This window comes from Equus przewalskii, chromosome 22 (assembly GCF_037783145.1).
Source record: "Equus przewalskii isolate Varuska chromosome 22, EquPr2, whole genome shotgun sequence".
NCBI lineage: Eukaryota > Metazoa > Chordata > Mammalia > Perissodactyla > Equidae > Equus > Equus przewalskii.
The window spans coordinates 21,007,990-21,032,454 of record NC_091852.1 but is presented as its reverse complement, the minus strand read 5'-3'; the positions used below and the strand labels follow the sequence as shown (position 1 = coordinate 21,032,454).

The following is a 24,465-nucleotide window of genomic DNA, read 5'->3' as shown; positions in this document are numbered from 1 at the left end:
AATAAGAATAGTTGGTAGTGTCTGAAGAAAACAGAAGACCTGGGAATAGCAAACTTGAGAAAGAATGAGGTTGAGAGGACTATTCCAATTAGCCAGGATAAGTTTTGTTCTGATGAAAGTGAAATTAAGGAGTTATTGGAAGAGTGGAATAAAGTAGGAATTGTCAAAAAGGGGCATGTAACTGGATGAAATAAAGCACTAGATAAATATTCCTGAAAGGTGTGAAGTTTTGAACAGGGAACTTGAGAAGGGCCGGGGAAGTCTGAAGAGGCTTGGACTCCTGGACCCAAAGGAAGACGGAGGCTCGAGTGAGAGCTTACAGAACAGAAGGCACAGCTAGGATGAAGCTGACAGGGAACGCTCAGGATCTGGGCACAACTACTCTGCTGATGGAAAAGGACTGAGCTTCCAGGACGTCCTCACTCCCGCCCTGAATGCTGTGGAGCAAAAGGGAAATGAGGAGATGCCTACAGTCCAGGTGGGGAAAAGCAAAAAGAGAACACACAAGAAATAAGCACCTGTCTGTGTGGTTAGACGTGTCAATGACGAGAAACAAGAAGATATGGCAACAAGCTGGACAAGAATCCTGAGAAGTTGTAAATCATTGTGATCATTCTCACCAAGAAGAGTTTGGCAAATGGATGTCTAAGCGTGGAGTTCTCCACCCGGCTGCCCATTAGGATCTCCCGGGAAACTCCTAGATGCCACTTTATGAAAACAGACTGAGCCCCACCCCAGACCAGTTGACACCGAATCTTTGAATATAAGGCTTGGATATGCATATTTTTACAAAGCTCCTCCAATAATTCTGATGCACAGTGAGGACTGAGGATCATTGTCTAAGAGTATTGGAAAACAGTGAAACTAAGAAAATCTAAGCCTATATGCACCATGCAGTTTGTGATTCCTTATAAAAGGGATAAAGAGGGATGTGAGTGAACACATGGAGAAAGAATATTAATAAATTGTGAAGGCCACTCTGACTTTTTCTTGTTCTACTAATATGGAATTCTTAGCTTTCTAATAATAGAAAGGGATGGCTATTCTATTTTGAGGACTGGCTCCAGGCTCAAACGGGCTTATATGGACAGGAGGTAAGAACACTTCCTTCTCTGGGTTATAATAGTCTTAGTAACATTTTGGGGAATGAGTTTGCACAAATAAAGTCAGGGTCTGTGGTTCTCTGAAAAGTGCACTGGGGAATAGAGAGAAGTACAGACATACCCCAAGGACCTCGGAATCCATGGGGAGATGTGACCTTCACAAAGGTGCCAAATGAGCAGAACAGACAATGGACAAGGAAAGTTCCATGGAGCAGAGGGAACATGGGTGACGACTTGGGCGCAGGCACCTAAGATCAAGAGGGACAGAGAAGAGGTTTGGTGACAGGTAGGCACACGGCTTTCTATGGTCACCATGGGGAGGCCAAAATGGACTGGGGTGGGCGTGGGGAGGAGGGGTACACACTGGGAAGTAGGAAAACCCTGTAGTCTCGATGGTTGACTCTCCATCTATGTTCTATCCAGGTTGGTTACCATAGTAACTTCATTCCCCTGGCCAGTGACTGGTTTAGGAAAGGACATGTGACTCAATTGTGGTCAATGAAATGTAAGGAGATGTTCTCTAGGGCACTTCTGGGAAAAGTTTCCTCACTCCTAAGAGACACGCAATGCCCTGTCTGGATGTGATGCTTGGCACTTCTGCAGCCATTTTGTCACCATGCAGAGGATGTACCAGCAGACAGTGGATAGCAGAGTGGAGTGACAGTACGAACCTGGGCTTCTGATGATATCACTGAGCCACTGAACCAACCTCAAAGGCTGCTCTCTGGACTTAAGTTATGAAAAAGATGAACTTTCCTTACTGTGTAAGGCAATTTGATTTGGGGTTTTACTTGCACCTAAAACATATTCAAACACTAAGACTAGAAAGATGAGTTGGAATAATTCTTGAGGGCTCATAGGCTGGGTTCAGCAATCTGGATTTTATGCTATGGGTAAAGAAACTTTACTAATTAGGAGTCTTACGAGTAAGAGTGGCGCTGTTGATAGCAACCTAAATGGCAGGAAAAAGAGTGATAAGTATTATTACTTATTAACAGTCCATAAAATCTTTCATTCCATGATTTTTTTATGGGACACTAAAAATGAGTGTGTAAAAAAGTCAAGATTGGGCAGAAAATGGTATAGAAGCTCATAACGTGGAGAGAAAGAGCCGTGTTGCCTCGGCCTGTTTGCTGTGCGCAAACGCACATTTCATGATCATTTCTGATGAGGCACCCAGGCACCCTGCCCGGACAATCAGCTCCAGGTTAAACCCTCAGTGCAGCTCATCAGAATGGAGATTCCCTCCCCCTCCTCACACACACACACAGTCAATGTGCAGCTTCAGAATTCATTCTAAAAGCCCCATCCAAAAGGAAGGCCATGCCTTTTGCCCTGAAGCTTTGCTAAATCTGCAGATGAAAGTAGAAGTTGTAAAAAAAAAAAAAAAAGAAAAAAAATTACAAGCTGTTTTATTTTGCATGAAACCTCCATCCACACCAGTACGAGTATACATAGCAAGTAATTATCTTCTCCATGCTCCCAATAATTATCTTCTTGAACCAGTTTTTAAAATATTTCCCATTCAAGTTTCCTTTTAAGATTAACAATACAATTACTAAACCATTGATTTCTTTGACCTCTTCTCTTAGAACCCCAAGGTAAAGCACAATCATCCAGACAAGTAATTACCTGCTGTGGATGCATCATCCCAGAGATCAAAAACTAGGAGTATGGAATTTCAGGAGTATTTTTGGCCAAGAAAATCTAGAAAAGCTGGCTGCCAATATCTGATGTTAAAGGAAAACACAAAATCTGACTGCAATACAAGTTCATTGCTACTTTCTAAGGCTTGACCAACGACTAGTCATCCTTAAATTGAGGGCCAAACATCTCCCTTTTTTGATCAAATCTTTATTAAGTGGCTATTAAGGGCTAGATACAGTGCTCATCTTAGGGAGACAGAGAGCAACGATACAGCCTTTTTGCTCACGGAATGCAGAGTGATGGAAGGAAAATTATTGTGACGTACTGTAACTTCACTCTATGTTAAATACTAATCCTATTGGTGTGAGCTGAGAGCTACAGAAACAGAGGAATGGTGGGTAACCCAAACTGGGATGTGGGAAAGGGTTATCAGAGAACATCACTCTTGAAGTGGGTTTTAAAGATGAGTAAGGTGGCCCTGAAGGGGAGGAAATACAGTCTTCAGAGAAGACATGTGGCAGGTGCAAAGGCAAGAAGAGACCACAGGATGGGATGTGTATGAGGGAGTTGTGGGAAAGTAAATATGCAAGGATGGATGTCTAAGGGCTTTGTAGGGCCAAGCTAAGGAGTCTGGATTGTATTCTGAAAGCAGTGGCAGTCATTGAAAGCCACCCAAGATCCAAAGCCACAGAACTGGGTTAGTTTTTAGGAACGACTGCTCTGGCTGAAGAGAGGAAAACGACTTGCCTAGTGAAGGGGGAATGTGAGAGCAAGGAGACTCTCAGGAGTCGTTCCATCGTGGAAGTGTACAGCAGTGGTGGGGATCAAAAGGGCGGTGTGGGCTGGAGGCACACACACGGAGCCTGGCAGTGTAGGGCTGTGGAGCACCAGGGCAGAGTTCACAGTCCTCTGAGAGAGAGGAAAGGCGAAGCCGTGAACTTGCGGTGGACACTGTGGAGACCATGAGACTCTCCTGCCTATACTATCCCTTAACCAGGAGGAAGACCCATGAAACCAGGGGTACTAATGAGGCCATACAGCATTTCATTTTTGTGTGGGCCACATAACTTTCATAGATAATTCTGTTTGCTGGGCACAAACTGTACTGTGTATTTAATCTGCTTCCAATTCGTGAATTAATACCCTTTTCCTCAAAGCAAAAAAGTAAGAAAATATTTGTGGGTGGGTGGGACGCAGACATATTAACACCGAATGGAAACAACAGACACACATCCCGCCTACAGCCGCCTAGACCACGACTTCGCTCCCACCAACCAGTCACACCCTCACTCCGCCTTTTTCTTAGACGACCTTCAACAGCCAGATCTTAACTAAGTTTTCCGCAGCCGCTCTCACTTCCCTTGTCTCGCCTTCCACCTGAAACTCTTCTGCACTTTAGATTAACTATTACCTTTTATTCCTATTATTATTCCCTTTGTTCTTAAAATGAGCATTCACATTCCACTAACGGATGAGCTAATATATGCAAAGTACCTAGTACAGTGCCTGACATATAGAAGGCACTCAGTAAGTTGTTATTATTGTCGCTGTTTACAACACTTTCCCCAAACACAGGCTCTGGAGTCCATTGGCCCATCTCTCCACTTTGCTATATCCATTCTCTATAGATACATAGGAGGTGCTGCCTCTGACATGTCTGTGCTGTCGATGGCAAAAATGAAACACTGTGACCGAGCGAGAATTGAGTAGTGCTGTTCTGGCCCTTCACTGGGAGAAGGGAGAAGCAGGTATCGTTTGTTATCCATATTTGCTTCAGAAACCAATGCATTTTCTCCCATGACATGTGTTTGGATATTTATTATTTGTTTGTCTATGACGTGCCTCACAGGAGAAACGAGAATAGTTAAGTTACTGAATCAGAAAATGTCATCACTTTTCTCAGCAACTCATCTGAGCAGATGGCAAATGACTACTTTTATGGCTTGTTTCTTTATTACATGTAGAAATATTTATTAACATTGTATTTCTGTCGCATGTGTGCAACCAGCAAGAAACCAAGTTAGGCAGCTGCCAGGGAGGCGGGAGGAAGGGAGAGTGAATGGCGATACGCTCTGGCTTTTGTCTTAGCAGGTGAGCAAGCCTCAGCCTGGGGGTGGGGAGCAAGGAACACCTACGTATTCCTCTGAAGCCAAAAAATGCTACGCAAGGCAACACCAACAGCCACCCAGAGCAACTGCCACCACATAATGCCATGTTTCATCAAGTTTGAGATGTCCCCATCACAAGAGGGAAACTATTTTATGTACCACGAAGAAAGCAAAAGCATCCAAAATGGGGAATTGAACAGAGGGGGCCCCCCATGAAGCTGGGGCACCAAAAAGCAACAGAGAAATAAGCTCGCCATGCAGAAAGGGCTGGTAGCGAGACGAGGGAGGAGGGAATCTTCCCTGAGAATTTGAACCTCAACCAGTACCGGGGTGGGTGTGCATTTTGAATTCCTGCCACCAGAGTGGTCCGAATGCCCTCAGGCAGGGACTCTGACCCTTGGTCTCAGTTTGGTAGTGCCCCAAGTGACTGGCAGAGGCAAACTCTTGGAAAGCAGTGGACTTCAATGGAGACTGTAAGATGCATCCCAATTTCAGATATGTTAACGCATAAAAATATGTGCATCTGGGAACAGAAACACAGGAACCCTCATCTACCGTGAGGCCCATCCCAGGAGTTATTCAGGGTCTGCAGCCGAGAATAAAAAAACCCAGGAAGAGGGTAAAACAGAAATCAAAGTCCAAAAAGCAAGACAGGGGTCCAACAGGTGACCAAAGGCAGGGAATGAAAGCACACGGGGGACAAGGCACTCAGGACTTGCAGCCAGGAGCAGGTCAGGACAAGCGGGCTGGAGCTGGGGCGAAGCCTCTGTCCACTTGTTTCTCTGGCTTCCAGAGCCAGGAAAGAACCTCTCCCAGCTTCAATTCCTCACCAATAAAATGCAGAAAATACTTTCTCTAGGATTACTGAAGAAATGAAAACAAGAAACTGTATTTTAAAAGTGTTTTGTATACTATAAAAGCTCTGTGCCCATAATAATTAGGCTTATTTTTGATATAAATATTCTGAAAACTCCTTTAGTAAGATCCTGTGTCTTCTACCTTTTCTTGTAATTTTTCATTTAGCAGAGGGCTGTGCACAAATCAGGCACTTAATAAATCTTTACTCAGTGAATAAATAAACACCGCTAACTTCTGGCCCCGGCCCTACTTGGCCCTAAATTCCTGAGGGTTGGTTACGAAGCCTGCAGAAAATAGAAAGGGGAGAAAAGACAAAAACACCAGTTCAGAACATGATGTATTTACGCTTAAACAAGTACACAGATCCCACACACCCACCCTTGGTCTCCCTGAAATTCACATCTACAACAAAACCGAAATATTAGCTGGGATGACATGATGTTTTCACAGCAAAAGATTGAAGGCAGGCTCCAGGAAGCAACTTTACAACGGAACCAAACAGAATGGAAGATGGGCGACTTCAGAATGGGAGGGTTGTTCATTATGGGCAAAAATACCCTCGGCATCATCAAAGAGCATCTTTGAGAGAAGAGACCAATGTTTAGATCTCCTGGAATACCCTGACGTTTGCTGGTCAAACTTATTAACAGGGAACAATAGGAAAAGGAAGTTTCCTCGCCAAGGCACAAGCTTGAATTGGAGGGGAGAGCAGGTCCCGGACTGGGAGTAAGAATTGGGGGTCAAAGATGAGGGCTTCCACCACCAACCTGAGTGATGCTGGGTTCTCTAAGGGGACGTCATGGTTTAGAGAGAAGAACAGGAGGGAGTGGAGACTGGGGTTTACCCAGGCTCTGTCTTCATCTGTCACGTAACTCTGGGTAGACTTTCCATAAAATGAAGAGTAGGACAGGATGATCCAAGGAAAGAGCAAATCAAATAAACAAGAATGAAAAAAGACAAAAATAGCTACATAGAACAGTAAAAGGAGTAAGTCTGAAAGAGAAGAGATTGGGAAAATGGGTGTACATATACAGAATACAAGAAATTAAAAGGGTGGTCCAGAAACTTGAACGGGATCCAGGGAAGTTTCTTAAGTAATTTAAGGATGGGCACAAGAGGTTCAGGATGAAAATGATAATTTGGGGCAAGAGAGAGTGGTTAAACCGGGAAATGAACTGAGTGGAAGGCGATATGAGCAGTCTAGAAAGAGGGCCAAATTCTCAGCATCTTCAAATACACAGCATCACCCTCAAACCAACACACTCAGGAGACAGATCCTTTTAAAGCACTGGTCCACGTTTAGCCAAAGAGGCCTGAAACTTCTTTCCATTCATTTTATTATGAAGACTTGTTTGAGGAACTCTATTTCAGGATATTTCTATGGGGGCCATTTTAGTTAACAAAACCAGGGAAAGGCAGAGATGTGTCCAAAACACTACTTTAAAAAAAATGATTAAACAATCTCAATTCTGGTCTTTTCTAGGCATTCTTTGCAGAAGCAGGCAAGGAGAAATATAGAATTTGCACGACAGATAACTATCAGAAGACTCAAGACGCAAGTTTCCTGTGGACTAAGGGAAAAGAAAAACGAAAACACGGAGGCTTGAGTCTTGCCCAGTAATAAACAATTTTTCTGGGAAACTTGGAGGCAACGTCTAGTTCACCTCAGTCAGGCTGTCAGCCAGCATTTTTGTTGGACTCAAGTTCTTAGAGATTTAAATTTTTCCTATTCTCAACCTTTGGCTTATAGCTAAATACCAGTTCTTATCTGGGGGCACTACTTGATAAGGACTTAGGAAAATGTACTGAAAAGATATGTTTAAACAAATCTTTCTCACGACAGTAGCAGTCTTGTCCTCTGTGCAGAAATCTAGCTCTTATCACTAATCTGCAGGAATGTGCTACCGAAGAAGAGACACCTCTGGGGGCTCGTAGGGTCTAGACACTAGCGATCCTAATTGCTGCCCGCCCTTAGCAGCACCTTTCAGACCCCAGAGTATCTTACACAATGCCAACTTCTTTAACATTCACGTTAGGTTCCATTGCCATTGCATAATTTAGAAATTAAGGATTAAAAAAGTTAAATAGTTTGCTCAAGAGCATAGAGTAAGTCCAAGTCGAGATTTAAGCTTTAAACTAAAGACTATATGGATGCACACCGCTTGGATTTAGAGAGGGGCTCTCATTGGTGCTTTGGGAAGGAAGTTTTCTTTTAGTTGCATTTTTAAAAGAGATATTGGTTTGTTGTTATTGTTGTTTAATGCAACTTTTAGGATGTTGCTATGCAGCTCTCCAGGTGCATGCTAGATTCATTTGAAGTCTAAGTAATTATTTACACATTTATCATCTGCTCCCATTGGATTTTAAGCTTCTTCCAGGGCAGGATGCATGCCTCAATTATCCTTGTAGCTGTCTTTCACCGTGCCTAAAACAGTGCCCCTCAGAGAGGGTCTTAGAGGGGCATGAAGCGATGACACCCTCAGATGAATAGCTTCTTTTTGCTCCAAAGGGTGTCTTTTACGGAGACTGAAAATACAAGTCATCGATGCCAAATAAATTTAATCAGGTTTCAGGTATTCCTCAACTGGCCCAAACTAGGCTACTCCCTTATCCCCTTCTTCCTTCCATCCCTCGCAAAGACCCATGACACAGAAGGGCAAGAAAAGCTCCAAAAGCTAACTGGTAAAAAAGACCCTCAATTTATAAGCTTCAATAAGAGTTGAAAAAAATTTAAATGAAAAATAAACTTCATATAAAAAAATGAGTATATTTGAATTTCGAAAATTATGACTCAGCATTTCTCTGAATATCATGCAAGATTTACATTCTCTCTCTCTCCCGTTCATAATAAGCAGCTTATTTATAGGCTACCAAGGATGCAGAGCAGTAGGTCATCAGCCCAAAGACCCCAGTTATATGGTCTGAGCTCTGTCAATAAGAATCTATGAATAACAAAGCATCTATCTGAACTTGGGCAAACTGCTTACCTCTTTATAAAGAGAGATACACACATACATACCTACATACATATATACATATATATCTATTTTCTTCAGAGAACTATTGAGAAATTTAATATTTCAATCCATACCATGCTTCAAAAAATTTCCAAAAATGAAATTTTATACAGATTTGTATAATGAGAATGAACAATATAATAGGTTTTGACAGCTAAGACGTTACTATTCAAAAATAACTATTCAACAATTTGGTGGAATTCCAGCATTATTTCTATCTTCCCTATTTTTCTATATTGGTGAAATTTGTTAAAATGTACATGCGTTATTTTTACCAAACCAACAGTTTTATTTTAAAAATGCAAATTTTGAGTAAAAGAAAAAATGGAGAAAATAGGTTATGGACAAATTAAGAATTTCATGATACTAAGAAAAGGGCTGACAGGGTCCATGGGTATGTGGATTCAAATGAGGTTTGCTAAAATAAAATGTGCGACTGACAGAGCCTCAGCAACCAGGAAGAGTTACTACAAAGAGTCCCTGAGGGACTGGGTGAGCTTTAAGACACAGCCTTTGACGCTGGAAGTCCTGTGTTTAACTCTCAGCTTTGCCACTAGCTGGCTTAAGACTCGGGTAGTTCAACCTCTCTGAGGTTCCCTTATCTGTAAGAGTGACTGCAGGCATACCTTGCAAGGTGATGATAAAACGTGAAGTCATATGTACAGCATCAAGCACACCGGGATGTTCAGTGAATGGCAGTGGCTTGCATTCAGAAGCTGGGCCCTCCTAGAGCATTTGTAACGCCATGTGGTAATTGGATGCCCACCCCTCTGCATCCTCCACCAGGCTGGGTGTGAGCTCCTGGGTAACAAGCATTCGGGTACCCAGCCCAGCTCGAGATTCAGCAAACTGATTCAATAGGTGTGGGGTGAGGCCTGGGCAAGTGTATTTAAAAAAAAAAAAAACAACCCAACTCATTGGGGATTCTATGATGCACAGCCAGGGTTTAGACCCACTATCCTAACCCAATATGGTACTCCCTGTCCTCTTTAGAACTAAAGAGGCAAGATGTTAACAAACTGATTCATGTTTCCATCCTGGTGAGAGGGAAACAATCAATAATTAGGCTAATTTTACTGGGTACAGAATTGTGCAAAGCTCTGTTACATGCTGAGAAGATTCCACAGAAGCTACGCATGACTGGAAAAAGACAAACACACCTAGAAAACAGCTTCCAAAAACCTTTTTAATCTTCTCTTGTAGGCTCTGCCTCCAGTTAAGGAGCTCCAACATTAGCTTCAGGAGCTCCGGGATGTTCAAAAAGGAAAGGAACCCAACAGGTAAGTGTTTACCTGTAATCTGCGTGTCTTCTCAGGGAGAGCTTATCATGTAATGTCATCATAGGTTTCCAAAGGCAGTTTTTTGGATGTGTTCTCTCTTTCTTCCCAGGAGGCTTAAGCAACACCAGAGGTCCCTAAGACAAACCACAGCCACGTGGCAGAGCCTTTGGGTTTCTTCATCCCCCACGCCTGCACTGCACCCCTCCACTGGTGAGGGCAGAGCCCACACGTGAAGGTCAACAGCAAGATTCCACGACGAGCAGCGCAGGAGCCCGCGAGCGAGCAGGCAGGGCTAGAGAGCGGGATCTGAGCTGCAACTGCAGTGGGCTCTGCTTAGGAGAGGAGAGGGCAACTCATGCTCTTGATGAGAGAAAAAGAAAGAAGAAATCAACTCTGGCTGGAGGAACATCTACCAGGCATGGGAAAAGAAGAAAGGGATTATCATGGAGTTTCAGATTTTTCATCTCTAATTGCCTAGAATCTGTGTTCCCTGAATATTTAAGAACAGAGTAGATTCACCAGTACCAATGACTGAGGTCTAAGGCCTTTAAGATTTTTTTCGGTAATGGGCCACATCGTTGGAAATCCCTACGTGGACTCAGATTCTTTGCTGTCATGATGACTTGACGATTTCCATCCTTGCCAGGTCAGTATGGAAGTCAAACCCCACTCAAGTGCCCATGGAGGCTTTGCTCCCACTTGTTTTACTATGGTCAGTAATGCTTCATAAAGCTCGAGTTTAACGATGTAATTTTGGCAGAGCTAATATAAAAAAGTTCAAAATTATTAATTTATCTTTCATTGCAATTAGTAACCATTCAGCCTGCGTATATGTTATCTGACAGCTGTCAGTAGTTCAGTTACCCTTATCACAGGAGGCTCAAAAGTAAAATTCTTAGCTAAATACATTATGTTCCCCAAAGGGTCAGCCGGACTTCGGGTGAGGAGCCTGAAAACTGAGGAGAGACTGAATAAAATACCTGAGCTTTCTGGCATTGAGCATTCTAAAAGCATTTGGGCAGGTCAGCCCTTAAACGAAGATTTAGATAAACGAGATGGGAGAAAACAAATTAGAGAATTTAACCCAAGAGGCTTAACTCTGGTAAATCATATGATGACTGATTTCTAATCTAGAATTTGATCAAATCAATTAGCAAACTCATGCCCTATATTTAAGTCAAGAGTAAAACTGTTAACAGGACTGCAGTCACTGAAAAAAGAAAAGCCACTTTTTATTCCTTCAAACTTTATATTGTGAGGGGTCGGCCCCATGGCCGAGTGGTTAAGTTCACGTGCTCTGCTTTGTCAGCCCAGGGTTTCACCCGTTTGGATCCTGGGTGCGGACATGGCACTGCTCATCAGGCCATGCTGAGGCGGCATCCCACATGCCACAACCAGAAGGACCCACAACTAAAATATAAAACTATGTACTGGGGTGATTTGGGGAGAAAAAGCAGGAAAAAATCACAAAACTTTATACTATGAATTCTACTCTATCGTAGTATTTATTTATTTTTCTTTTTTGCTTTTCTTGTAAAGAATTACCTGTTGCTCACCTTGGCCCAAGAAATCAGGTTTTAGGTGATGGGTTGTTCAAGAGTTAATGTCACATTCCAAGAAAGGGTACGAAAGGAATGGGATGTGGTTAAGGACACTGAGTAATAGGGAGTAGGAGCAGCTCAGAAGAGACCTGTGCGTGAACATCGTCTTCTGGCCTGCCTAGACCTGAACTAGACTACTGAGAACGTAATGTAAGACTTTAAACCAGCTAAACACACTTCGGAAAACAATCTCACCTGAGGAAGAGTCTGTTTAAAGTATTTTAAAGTTATACCAAATTACTAATATTTTAATAAATTTTAACATTTTAATATGGGAATATATTCTATATAAAACCCCTGAAAATTACAATAATGATGACTTGAGGAAATCTGCCTTCTGTCGTCTGTATGCACCCCACAAATTGAAGGCAAAAACCCCTTGTGGATCATCAAAGATCTTTGTCCACTCCGACCCGAGCTGAATGCTGGAGAGCTCTTATGATTATATGGTAGCTCTTTCAGTTCTAAAGGAATGGCAGATTTAGCTATTCAGAACTATCGTCAGGTCTTCTTTGTGTAAATACTTAAACATTTTCAAAGTTTAAAGCAATGAGGCCAACCCAAATCTGATGATATGCAAAGAGTCAATTATGTGTAGCATCTGTCCCGAAGGAAGAAGTTGCTAGAACACCAGCTCAGCGCTGATGCCGCAGTTTGATTTCATCCTTCCTCCTCTGCTCCTGCCCCACCTTCACTGAACCAGATAAATTAGATCAGCACCGCGATGCCCCTAAGTACTGTATAGCTTGAAAAATAACATTTATAAAAACTACGCTTGGGCATGAACAAGACCCCCGTCGCCAAGCCTGTAAACCTCCCCTACTCCTTTGAGACAAGTATCAACTCTGGAAAAGAAATGAAGACTCAGCTCTACCAAGGGACTTTTAACTGATCTGGGTAAGCATTTCTTTAAAAAGAAAGGGTTGCTCTTAGTTATGATCATTTTTTCTCCTAAGACTGCTGTGGATTTTCAGTACCAGAGGGTGAACGTGAGTTCAGAAAATGTTAAGTCCACATTTAAAAACACTTTCTTCATTCACAAGGTAGCCAAATAAGTGAAGTTTGGTCATGAATTCCCTACTTCACTTCTCCAACAAGTTGATTCTCTGTTTTAAGGTGGCAGGTAAATTTGTTCAAACGACTAGAAGCAGCATTGCATGAGGGATAATAAGCTGGAGCCAATTTTGCCTCAAGGTGGACCTGAGATGTTAGGAGCCAGAAGCAAAAAGGCTGCCTCCCCACCCAGTGTGCACAAGCTTTCCTACAGAATCAAAGCATCTCTTCCCCGATGACAAATCTGAGTATTGCGGTCAGAGATTTTTTTAAAAATGAGCAAGCTTTATCATTCATCATCATTTAAAAAATTATTTCATGGATGTCGATTATGTGTGTGAAGCAGCGAATTGGGTATCTAGGAGTGAACCTGTTTTTTAAAAACTGCAGTCTTTGCTTAAAAAGAATTATATCCTGATAAATATTTTGACAATGAGACAATATCTGTTTCCCGCATTAAAAATGTGATCTGAAACTGAGAACATACTACCTTTCTCAAGGAATGCCACAGTTTCACACCACATGGGGTCTAGACCTGTCTATTTTATTTGCAGGAATATTACTCTTTATCCAAAGGATGCTGAATGCCAAAGGTAGTACCAGCACAAATAAACTTCAGATGATGTCTTGTGTGCAGGGTGGGTAACAGGAGCAGGTGGGCACAGCTTACTTCTTTGATAACTGCCCACAGTAAGCTTGGCATCCGGAGGGTGGTTCCATAAATACGGTTGACTGACAACAGCCAGGATTCATTTCTTCCTCCACTCTGCCCACACCCTCTTTCCGTAAGTTATTCCATTCTATAAATACGTGTTTTCTTTTTGACAAAAGTGATAAGCCTTAAGTGGGGCCTACTCCTGAGAGAAACCTGAGGAGGAAAGAGGAAAACAGAACAAGCAATTCAATGTGCGTAGAGGTATGTGTCAGGAACTGGCCTGCTGATCTGAGTTTCTGCCAAAAAAGATAGGTGCAGAGCGTCAGCTTATCTGCCTAAGTCGATGGTGGGAAAAATTCAGCCGGGGAGGCAATTTTTCCTCCCAGCCCATTCTGCTCATGCCTCCCCCACAGCCAGATGAAAGAAGAGAAGCTGGCTCCCTATCGCCAGGGAGTGGCTATAAAGGTGACACTGGGCTCTTCCTGCCAGGCTGGCTTCCGGCCAAGAGAAAAAGTAACTTCTCAGACTAAACAGATGCACCCATGTGAGCAAGTGCTGACCTTTTTGAGAAAATTAATGAGGAAATAACATTTGCCACCTCTCATCCCTTCTCTCCAATCCTCCCCCACAACTGATTCCATTTACCTTTTGAAGACAAAAGACACGTCTGGTTTTGAAAAATAAATATTTAACAGCAAAGTCAAAAAGTGACAGTTGTAGAATATAAACTGTTAAATTAAGCCACTGATAATTGATAAATTAAGCCACAGGAAAATAACTTTAAAGATAGCTCAAATATATCATAAACTCTGTACTATACTTTATTAGATGTAATAGTAGATTCCTTGCAATAAGAAAAAAAAAGTCAACATAAGTGAGCCGCCATTCCCTTATGGTACATACTATATTTTCAAAAATCAAACAAAAACAAATCTATCAGAATATGAAGATCTTCTAGGGTAGGAATGACATTTTTAGACATGTGGTAGATTACATTACTATTCACCAAAATGTCCTGCCCCTTCCCCAGGGGGAAGTACATATCCCCACCCTGTTGAACTCAAGTGTGGCCACGTGATGTGCTTTGGGCAAGGACCACGTGCCACTTCAGCAGGAAGCTGGAAGAGCTAGCATGGAACTTCACCTTGCTCTCTTTTCCTCCTCTGCTCTGAAGAGGAGCAATGATGCAGACAGATGCTGCTCCATCTATTAGATTGAGCCCAACACAGAGCAGAGCTACAGCTGACCCACAAGGGACATGCAGGACAATTGAGAAATCAATCTCTGTTGTGAAAACCAGTGAGATTTTGGGTCACATAGAATAATGACTATCTTGGTTGATATTGAGTGCCTTACATAGGGCACTTCATAGAGCTTAGATGGACGGCTGGGTGGATGAATGGATGACAGGAAGTATTCAGAAATTCAATGGTGAACTTTGGTAGGTATCAATCAATTGAATACAAATTAAATATTTCTTTACAAGGTGTGGAGACAAGCAGCTTGTAGGTTAAATGACAGCTTGGAGAAGTGGCAAACAAAATAAAGCTTTTATAAATTAAAATAAAAATCTGGGTTATGCAATCTGATAGCAATTTAATCAGCATTCAATGTTATCTACTGTAACAATCAGCACAAGATGCACAATCTCTAATCCACTTGCTCCAGACATGAACAGACAGAATATCAACTAGCTCCTAGGAGTCACTGAAATAATAGCCCAAATGGCTTCACTTTAGTCCCCACGGATATACCCTGTTATAAGATAGTTCTAGGGATCAGATCAAAGATAAAAGCCTAGTAACCCAAACAAGTCCCCAAGATTACCTAAACCCTAAAATTCCATCTTGATGACTGAATCCTTTAGCACTGAACAGCATCTCTTTGTTGAGCTTCAGTCAGGGTGTGGAGCTAGGCTGATGCTGGGTGGCGAGGTAACATTGGTATGATGGTTGCAGAAGAGGTCCTGCTGCTCCTACACAGGAGAGAATCTGTGCCTGAAGAGGCTTGTGTGGGCAGGCAAATAGCATCAACTCAGGTGCAGGACATGTTATCAGCTGGCGTTGCCTTTGGACCTTGACATAGCGAGGACCAGAAGCAGGCCAGCATTCTTACACCTGGATTCAGCGGTGGTTTTCCATCTTATCTCTTTCATTTCTCATGGATCTTTTGTTAGGTCAGGTGCCACTTGGGATCCTCTCTACACTCCCTTCTGTCTTTAGACATCAAAGGGAAGATATAAAATTTGCTCCTAATGTCTTAGACATATTTCATGGTGACCCAACCTACATCCAGAAGCTCGTGTTAACTGCACCAATGCAAAGACCAACCAGATAAAGCAAGTTGGGAAAATCCCAATTAATGAAGGCTTTGTCTAGAGGATATATGATGGACTGGCCCTACACCAGGCACCATGAGAACAAACAGGAATCCTAAGGTCTAGGCCTTAAGGCCAAGTGGCTCTTTTAGTCTAGTTGATGAGAAAAGAAAAAGAGAAAGGAAACAAGATTACCCCTCCTCTTCTCAACCAGCACGACTTAGAAATGATCAGCATGTGGGTATGCAAACCATCACTCAAAGGCAGGTGGGATGAGAAAGGGTCAGACACATGGGCAAGGCTTCCTCCCACCCAATTAAACTTTTATGGGAGGAAAAATGGGAAGTCTAGGAAAAAAGGAAGAACATGCCAGATGGACTAAAATCTCAAAGAATACAATTCATCCCTAAGTTATCTGTATATTAACAGTTTCGATTACAATGCAAAAAAAGATGCTTTATAGATCTCAAGAAAATGATACTAAAATGCACATGAGAAAAAATAAGTAGTTGTAACTTTAAAAAGGGAGGGGAAAGAAGGGTCGAGGAGAATGCACTATCTTGACATGATATGTAGGTTACATGGAAAGACAACAGGAATACAAGAAAAGCACATAATAATGTTATATAAAAAGTATATTGTAAAATTACAGATGTACAACTTTGTACTATGTAAAAATTGTGTTTATGTAGAATTAATCAGAATCACAACCCATAAATAAATGCAAATGAGTAGAAGTTTAAGAAGATGGGATTGTGGTTGTGATTCTTTCTTCTTCTTTTTTTGGTGAGGAAGATTGGCCCTGAGCTAACATCTGTGCCAATCTTCCTCTATTTTGTATGTGGGACACTCCCACAGCATGGCTTGATGAGTGGCATGTAGGTCCACGCCCAGGATCTGAACCCACAAACCCTGGGCCACTGAAGTAGAGTGGGCAAACTTAACCACTATATCACCAGGCTAGCCTCGATTTTTTAAAATATAAAGTTATTAATGCACATTTCTTTAAAAGATTATGCCCACTAAATTCCACAAGCCCCATTACTTATGCTAAAATTTCTAGTCCAGCAGTTCTCAAACCTGGGCAGTACCACCTCCCAACTTCACCCCTCCAAGGAGACACAAAGATTTTTGTGTGTGACCAGGCAGTCGCAATGACCGAGGGGCACTTCTGGCATTTAGAAGTGGACAAGAGCCGGGGATGGAGAATACCCTGCAGCACAGGGGATGGTCCCACACAATGGAGACGTGCCTGACTCAGAACACCAGCAGCACTGCTGTTAGGAAACTGCCAAGAGGAATAGGACAAAGATCAACTTCTCTAAGACTCCTCACATGCTACCCAAGATACACTATAAAAATCCTAAAATTCAACCAAATACTATTAATTTTATACCATTATGATTTTCAAATAAATCTTTTTCATTAAAAAACAAAACTATGAAAAAGCATGTAATTTCTTCTCAAAGATGGAAATGTGCAAAAGAGTGTTACATAAATAGAAAAAAATCACTTCATTTCTTGAGAGGTCAGATTGCCTTGATGCTAGAAATGACAAACGAGTAAACGCTGAGAGTCTAAATATTATCCATACTTGTTAAACACACCTTCGCACCTTATCAATACCCCATCACCCCACAGCTGGCTCCAGAACTAGTGTAACTCCTGTGACATGTGAGCACACTCCTGGGAGATTTGCTCCTTGGGAAAGTGCCCCTCCAGTCACCCAGACATGCTTGCAGCTACTATATATAGCGCCTTCTCTCTGGCCCCGAAGGAGGAGGAGGTGGAGGAAATGGAAAAATTCTTTCATGCAGGGTGTAGAAATGAGATCCTGTACGCTCAAACAAATGGTTTTCTTACTCTGCTACATTTTCAGTCCTTAAGAGATTCATGATCAGATTTAACTTCCCAAAAGGCTGCTGATACTGCCATCTAGTGAATACAGTCCTTTTTACACCAGAAAGTCAAAAATCTAAGCTGGAGTTCAGGAAGTACAAGGTCTCCTTTTTTAATCTCATTTGAAGGATTACTTATTTTATATATTGAGAAGAGGAAAAAAGTTACTAAGAGAAAGTTTGTGGTCTACGTATTAATCTCCTTTGTAATTAATAAAACTTTAAAAATGAACTCGATAGGGGCAGACAAGCAAATTCTACCTTCCCATCAAGCGTCAAGCTCTGCTCTCCCCCAGCAGTGACTATTAGCTGCACTTACTATCAGTGTGTTGTTGGTGACATGGCCCACTTGTCCCCTGCGTGGTGACTGCTTGTGCTCTTCCTGAGTAATCAGCTTATTGAATCTTAACGCCCCTGTGCACTCTGTCTCTGGTCACGATCCCCTCTTTGTCTTGGCTGCTAGAGAGCATGGAGCCAAATCAGTGGCCTATTTCCAATGTATTTATGAGCCCTAACACAATACATGCTACTCACTTCTTATTTCCTCTTCTTGCTATTTCTCTCTGTCCCAGTATCCTCACCCACTGATTTCTAATTTTATTTTGCATACCCTTTTAAGCCCCCATAGATTTTTTTCCCGAAACAAGATTGGGTACATATAGACAAAAACCATTACTGCTATTTCCTGTATGTATGATGCTCCCGCTGGACCCCCGATCATGTAACTTTAAGTATGTGAAAGGCAAATTCATAGGCCATGGCAATTCCTGCCTTATGTGGCTCTTACGGTTCCCTTTCCACTTGTTAACTCCTCATTAGCAGAACTGCTAACAGGCTAAACTGGGGTTGAAATCAGTGCCTCCATGAAAGATATTACTCACTTATAATTGCTATCTTCTTCACATTCCTGTACGGCCTCCTAAGATGTCTCGTCAAATGCCTGCAGCTTCTTCAACCAAAGGGACTGTTTCATTTCTCATCCCACAAAACCACTGTGTCTCATTGTTTTTGCACTTTGTCCCATTTCTAGACAAGTGATTCATGTATCCAAATTATATTTTTTATATAAACTTTTTTTAAATATAGGCTTGTTCAAAGGCAGAATATAAACTGTTACAGCAACGGGCATGAAAACAACAACACTGAAATCCTGAAGGCTCTCCTTTCTCCCTCAAGAAACACGTAGGACAATGCTGGATACCTTATCACCACTTTAGCACACACGATGCTCATGTAGCAAGTCCTGCCTACACACTGCCGAACTGCATTCAGTCAGCGCTGTTGAGATGATGACGCCACTGAGAGTTCATCACTGAGCCATCTCAGACTTCGTAGCGAAATCCCCTCTCTTATCTCTAAGAATTGGCTATTAAAAAATACAGATTGTAAAAAGGACGTTCTCCATCCTATACCCCAGAGTCACATCACTTGGCTCTGTATATTCTCCAGAACTGCCAAAAGCACAAAACAACAAATAATTTCCTATTAGCAAAGCAGAGTGTAGGAAGTGTGGGTGGGTTGGTGTGGGAGGTATTTTAGGTAAGATGTGTGTTCATTATGCAAATGAAAGAAGATTTCATTTTAAAACATATTTGTATACGTACAGGCGTGTGCACACACAAGTTAGATGGGCCAGGTGATGAAGATAACAAATATTACTAGGAGGAGAAACCGTCAACCATGCCTGGGGACTTGAACAATGGAATCACGTGAAGGTTGGAGAAATAGTATCTGAGGTCCGAAATTTTAGACACACTCCAATCTAATAAGATAGACAATCTATTTATTAAAAAGTGAAGTGAAGCGTAACTTCCCCAGTGGCATCTTTGTTGGGAATTCAGCTTCTGTGCAAGAAGCAAGTATGAAGACATGTCTGAAAAGCATGACAGACAGAGGACATGGGTCTTAGGGTTTTTATCCCAACTTTGGTCATACTTAAGGCCTCCACCTCTTCCCATTTATGTCCTAGAGAGAATTCTGGATATAAGTCTAGCCACCCAATTTTACAAACTGGAAACTAAGGTACAGAGTCAGGGAAAAACCCGGCCCAGTAAGCAGGACTCTTGGTTCATGACAATTATCTGACTTACTAAAAGATTCCTTAGTTTGCCTGTTGTTTTTACAGGTAAAAGCTGTGGACTGGGCCCAATTCTAGCTAATGGAACTCTGGGACTGACAGCTAACATCTCTAAAGGACAAAAACCACCACGCATGTCAGGCCAACCTCCCCTCCAGCTGTGGAGATGGAGACAGGGCTGGCGGGCAGAGTGATAAGGTAAACTAATTATAATCAGGCCAGAGGAGCAAAGTAAGTGAGCACATACAGGACACAGAAGACGCCTCTTTTCAGAGACAAATAATTCAAAACAATTTAATAAAACAACCAAATGGGAGAACATCGTTGCGTTATTCTTCTAGGGGCTCATGGAAGAAATTAACACTTTGAAAAGAGAAGTCTTATATATTGGTTTCTTTCCCTTTGCTCAGCCACAAGTCCCAGAAAAATGGGAAAGACCACAAGCTTGATTTCTGCCTATGGGTTTAAAAGATGACATCAAACAGGGACTCAGGTCACAGAAGTGCAGCCAGGAGTGGGTTCTCCTCTTAGCACACTTGTACTGTCTCCACTGACCCTCCCAGCTTTCCCAGTCTAGTCATCACTCCGGGGCCTGGAATATACAATTCCTCTCTTATCTACAAGGATTCTTCAATGACCCTTAAACCCAAGAAAGCTGGGGCCTGCTAGCTGCAGCCATCTCCTAATCAGAGTCAAGAGGGCATGGACATCGCTTAAGGTTACCTATACAGGAGACTGCACTTTGTCAAACCAGCTGCTATAGAAAACCAACACTGGATACCTTTACCTCTTGTCCAAAGGGGGAACTGCTTGATTCTTTTTTTGTTGTTGTTGTTGTTGTTTTTTGCTGAAGAAGATTAGCTCTGAGCTAATATCTGTGCCAATCTTCCTCCACTTTACATGTGGGATGCTGTCACAGCATGGCTGAGGAGTGGTGTAGGTCTGTGCCTGGGATCTGAACTGGCAAACCCAGGCCACTGAAGCAGAGCACACTGAACTTCACCACCACGCCACAGGGCCGGCCTCAAGATTCTATTTTTTAAATCATACAAATAAACCAGTACTTTATTTTATAAGTACACAGTACCCCATCACCACTTTCATAGCATTCCACTCCTCAGAACCACCTTTTCTTATCCTATAGAATCTTTGCTTAAGGGCTCATAATGGCTCACTTTGGAGAGTGGCATTGAGGTCCAGGTGCCATGGAGAATTTTTATTTTTACTTTATATACTTCTATAGCATTCTAATTTATTAGGATGATCATGTATTACTCTTATAATCTAGAAAGAGTCTTTCATAAATGTAAACTCTTCAACCAAATCAAAATATGTCCATACCTTCGACCCAGTGATTCCTGTGAATTTATCCCAAAGAAACAACTTATCGTGGCTTAAAGATGTCACTGCAATGATGTCTAAAGTAGCAAAGAATTAGACACAATCTAAATTTTTAACATTAGAAAGATGGCTTATAGATTATGGTACATTAAGGCAAGTGAATATTATTTATAACTTTTATTGTAAAGGCTTTGTAAATGAGTGGAAAACCACGGCATCTTAAGTAAAAGCAGTATTCCAAATACACCACATAAATAAAATGTAAACTAAAATATATATAAGAAAGATGAAAACACGTGTTATATTAGAGTGACAGAATTTATATGTAAACTAAGCTAGTGACCCTCCTCTCCTTTATTTAGGAGATATTCCTTTATTGGAATTTATAAGCTTTCCTAAATTTATTGAAGTCCACTAAAGGAAATGAAAGAAGCACCAATGGGCTAAAAGGTAAAATACAGTAGCAGGGTCAATGTCTACTGAATCTATTTAAAATACACTTGAGGTAGCAATCAGAAGTTTAAGGAATTCTCCAAGAATTTACAAACAAACCCATTTAACTTCTAGGCCATAAACTTATCAAAGTACTTTCTAAACTAAAATACTGTAGTGGCATCATAGCGACCCCACTACAATTATCAGTTTCATAACCCGGTAAATTTATTCCAGTCAAAGCCAACTGCTATATATGTGGACAATCTTACTATTATTATTTTTTATTGTTTCAACCAATGTTCTGAAGGGTTAGGGGTCAAGTTTTCTTCCCTTTGGCTTCTCAGAACATAAAGACTTTCAATGATCTGACAAAGGTTCACGTCCCAATGGGTGGCTGGGCAAGGAAGGACAGGACAGGAGGAGGCCAGCAGTGACCCAGAAAGCCAACAAGAGGCGTGAGTACATGCTCATGTGTTATTTCCCATGCTCCCATCCAAGAAAATGCTGTGTTGAAGCTACGTGTATGAATGCATCCATTATGCACTATCACCACTGCATTATCCCCCTCAGTCTTAACACTGGCTTAGTTCACCTTCCTTGGAGACGATCTGGATCATCAACTGAGGTGAAGGCTCTTTCGTAACTTTGTGAGTTGGCTTCATCTAGGTAGCTTCTCAGGTGTGGTTCAATGGCTACACCCTAAAAACTGACAACCTTTTGGGAACAATTTGTCAAAGCTGTTTATCCCCCTGGCTTGAGGGCAATCAGCCTGGTGATGAGTGCACTATTCCTAAAGTCGAGACTGCAGAAACAGCCCACACTCATAAACTTCAACTCTCGACAGTGCCCACGGTGAATGCCCTCAAGTGAATCACCTTCATGTTGTATGCTCTACAACAACGACATTTTTCTGTATATAACACTGGTCAATAAAGATTTTTTTGTGTGTGTGAGGAACACTGGCCCTCAGCTAACATCTGTTGCCAATCTTCCTCTTTTTGCTAGAGAAAGATTGCCGCAGAGCCAACATCTGTGCCAATCTTCCTCTATTTTATGTGGGATGCCACCACAGCATGGCTTGACCCTGCCCATGATCTGAACCTGTGAACCCTGAGCCGCTGAAGTGGAGTACATGAACTTAACCACTACACCATTGGGCTGGCCCCAGTAGAGACTTTTTTTTTTTTAAGATTGCCACCTGAGCTAACATCTGTTGCCAATGTTCTTTTTTTCTTCTCCCCAAAGCCCCCCAGTACATAGTTGTATTTTTCAGTTGTAGGTCCATCTGGCTCTGCTACGTGGGATACTGCCTCAGCATGGCTTGATGAGCGGTGCCATGTCTGCGCCCAGGATCCAAACCCGCGACACCCTGGGCCACTGAAGCGGAGCGCATGAACTTAACCACTCAGCCATGGGGTCGGCCCCCCAGTAGAGATTTTTTAAAAGCCAAAATATTTCTTTTAGGTCTGAAAGAGAATTACCGTCACGTGTCACTTAACAACATGGCTATGTTCTCAGAAATGCATCATTAGGTGATTTTTGTCATTGTGCGAACATCATAGAATATACCTACACAACATAGATGGTATAGCCTATTAGACACCTAGGTTATATGGTACTAATCTTACAGGAGCGCCATTGTATATGTAGTCCATCATTAACCAAAACATCGTTATGCAGTGCATGACTGTAAACAAATATTAATAAAGGAGAACTGGTCTCTTGTCATGTAGAATGTGATACACATCAAATGAAGCCATTATTGTTACAATTCTGAAAGTTTTACACTCTTTCCTTCAAAGATTCCATGGTGTTGGATAAATTACACAGCACAGATTCTTAAAAGGAAAAACAAATGTTTCACTACAGACGACCAGGTAAGTGTGGCAGAAACAGGAAAGAGCGTTGCTGTGGTGTTCCTAGAGATCAGCCTAATTTCAACACCACGTCCATTTCAGTGTTTTTTTCTTTGCCTAAAAATCCTCCACCCTACCATGATATTCCCTCCCAGCACTAAAGTCAGGAGAACAAGGAAACAGAGGAGAAACTTCAGAGGTTCTTATAGCCCTGGAAGGAAATTTGTCTAGAACTCCACTTCTGGGCTAGGTGAAGAAAACAAGCTGGTCCTCCTGGATTGGAGTGAGCCAGGTATGTGCAGCTGATCCTGGAACTGGGTGGAAGCAGGAATCTGCACAAGAACTGACAAGCCCACAGGAGAGGGCCCAATGGAGCTAATGTTTAGCAGACTTAACCATCTGTTTTCAAGTGGATTATGCTAGGCCAAGTTTAACCATCGTGCCATTCTGAAGGACCGAGCAGCATGCAAAGGAGTTCAGGAAGGTGAAAGAGGGTGTCATTGACTAATGACCAGTCTAAGAGCCAGTTTTTAAGAATGACCCAAGAAAACTCATAAAATTGGAATTTAAGTCTTAGCCTAAAGTTTTCCTTGGGTATAAAACTCTTAAAATAAAAATCTGAGTGAACAACTACACTCAGTAGCCTGTCTTATCTCATGAAAATCCACTAGAATGTCAATTCCATGGGAGCAGGGACTCTGTTTCTGTTCTCTGTTTCTGCATAATGAGAATGGTGCCTGGCACACAGGGGTGCTCAATATATATCTGTTGAGTGAATTAACTAACTTTAAGACCCTGTAATTCTGGTCCTCCTTTTCAGCTGCAGTGATCATACGAAAGCAGTGAGTTATATTGTATCTTTTATTTTTAAATTTTTATATATAGTATATATTGAAGTTATATATATTATATATAAAATTCAATACCATATACTAGGGCAAAGCTCCATGGTTTTTCTCCCTCTCTGGTCTTTTAAAGAGGAAAATATGCTCGTACTAATTTGATAAAATTGGCTGAATGGTGAAACCCAGAAGCAGAATTGAGCGTGCGGCAGAGCTTGTTAAACCACCACCCACTCTAATGGGAAGGGAGCCAGGACCCAGAGCCACGTAACACAGCACAGACCTTGCTCGCCCCAAATGCCATCTGGGGTATGGAGACAAGTTAATCTCGTTACCATTTCTCTCTCCTGTCCTGGTCATGGCGTAACCCATAATAA

General features: G+C 41.9%; 1 protein-coding gene and 1 long non-coding RNA gene across 12 annotated transcripts in view; one reads left to right on the top strand and one right to left on the bottom strand.

Moving 5' to 3' along the window:
- Positions 1-24,465, bottom strand: part of KANK1 (KN motif and ankyrin repeat domains 1) — a 199,323-nt gene that overhangs the window by 84,981 nt on the left and 89,877 nt on the right. The window lies entirely within an intron of this gene.
- On the top strand, positions 1,098-19,933 carry LOC103546280 (uncharacterized). Of its 4 annotated transcripts, XR_011531722.1 has the most exons (5): positions 1,098-1,389; positions 7,200-7,333; positions 9,937-10,013; positions 10,123-10,659; positions 19,663-19,933. It is a non-coding gene; the product is annotated as an uncharacterized lncRNA (long non-coding RNA). The 4 variants fall into 4 exon arrangements; XR_011531720.1 differs by lacking the exons at positions 7,200-7,333; positions 19,663-19,933 and adding an exon at positions 11,553-16,384 and having other exon boundaries at positions 1,108-1,389; XR_011531719.1 differs by lacking the exons at positions 7,200-7,333; positions 19,663-19,933 and adding an exon at positions 10,937-16,057 and having other exon boundaries at positions 1,125-1,389.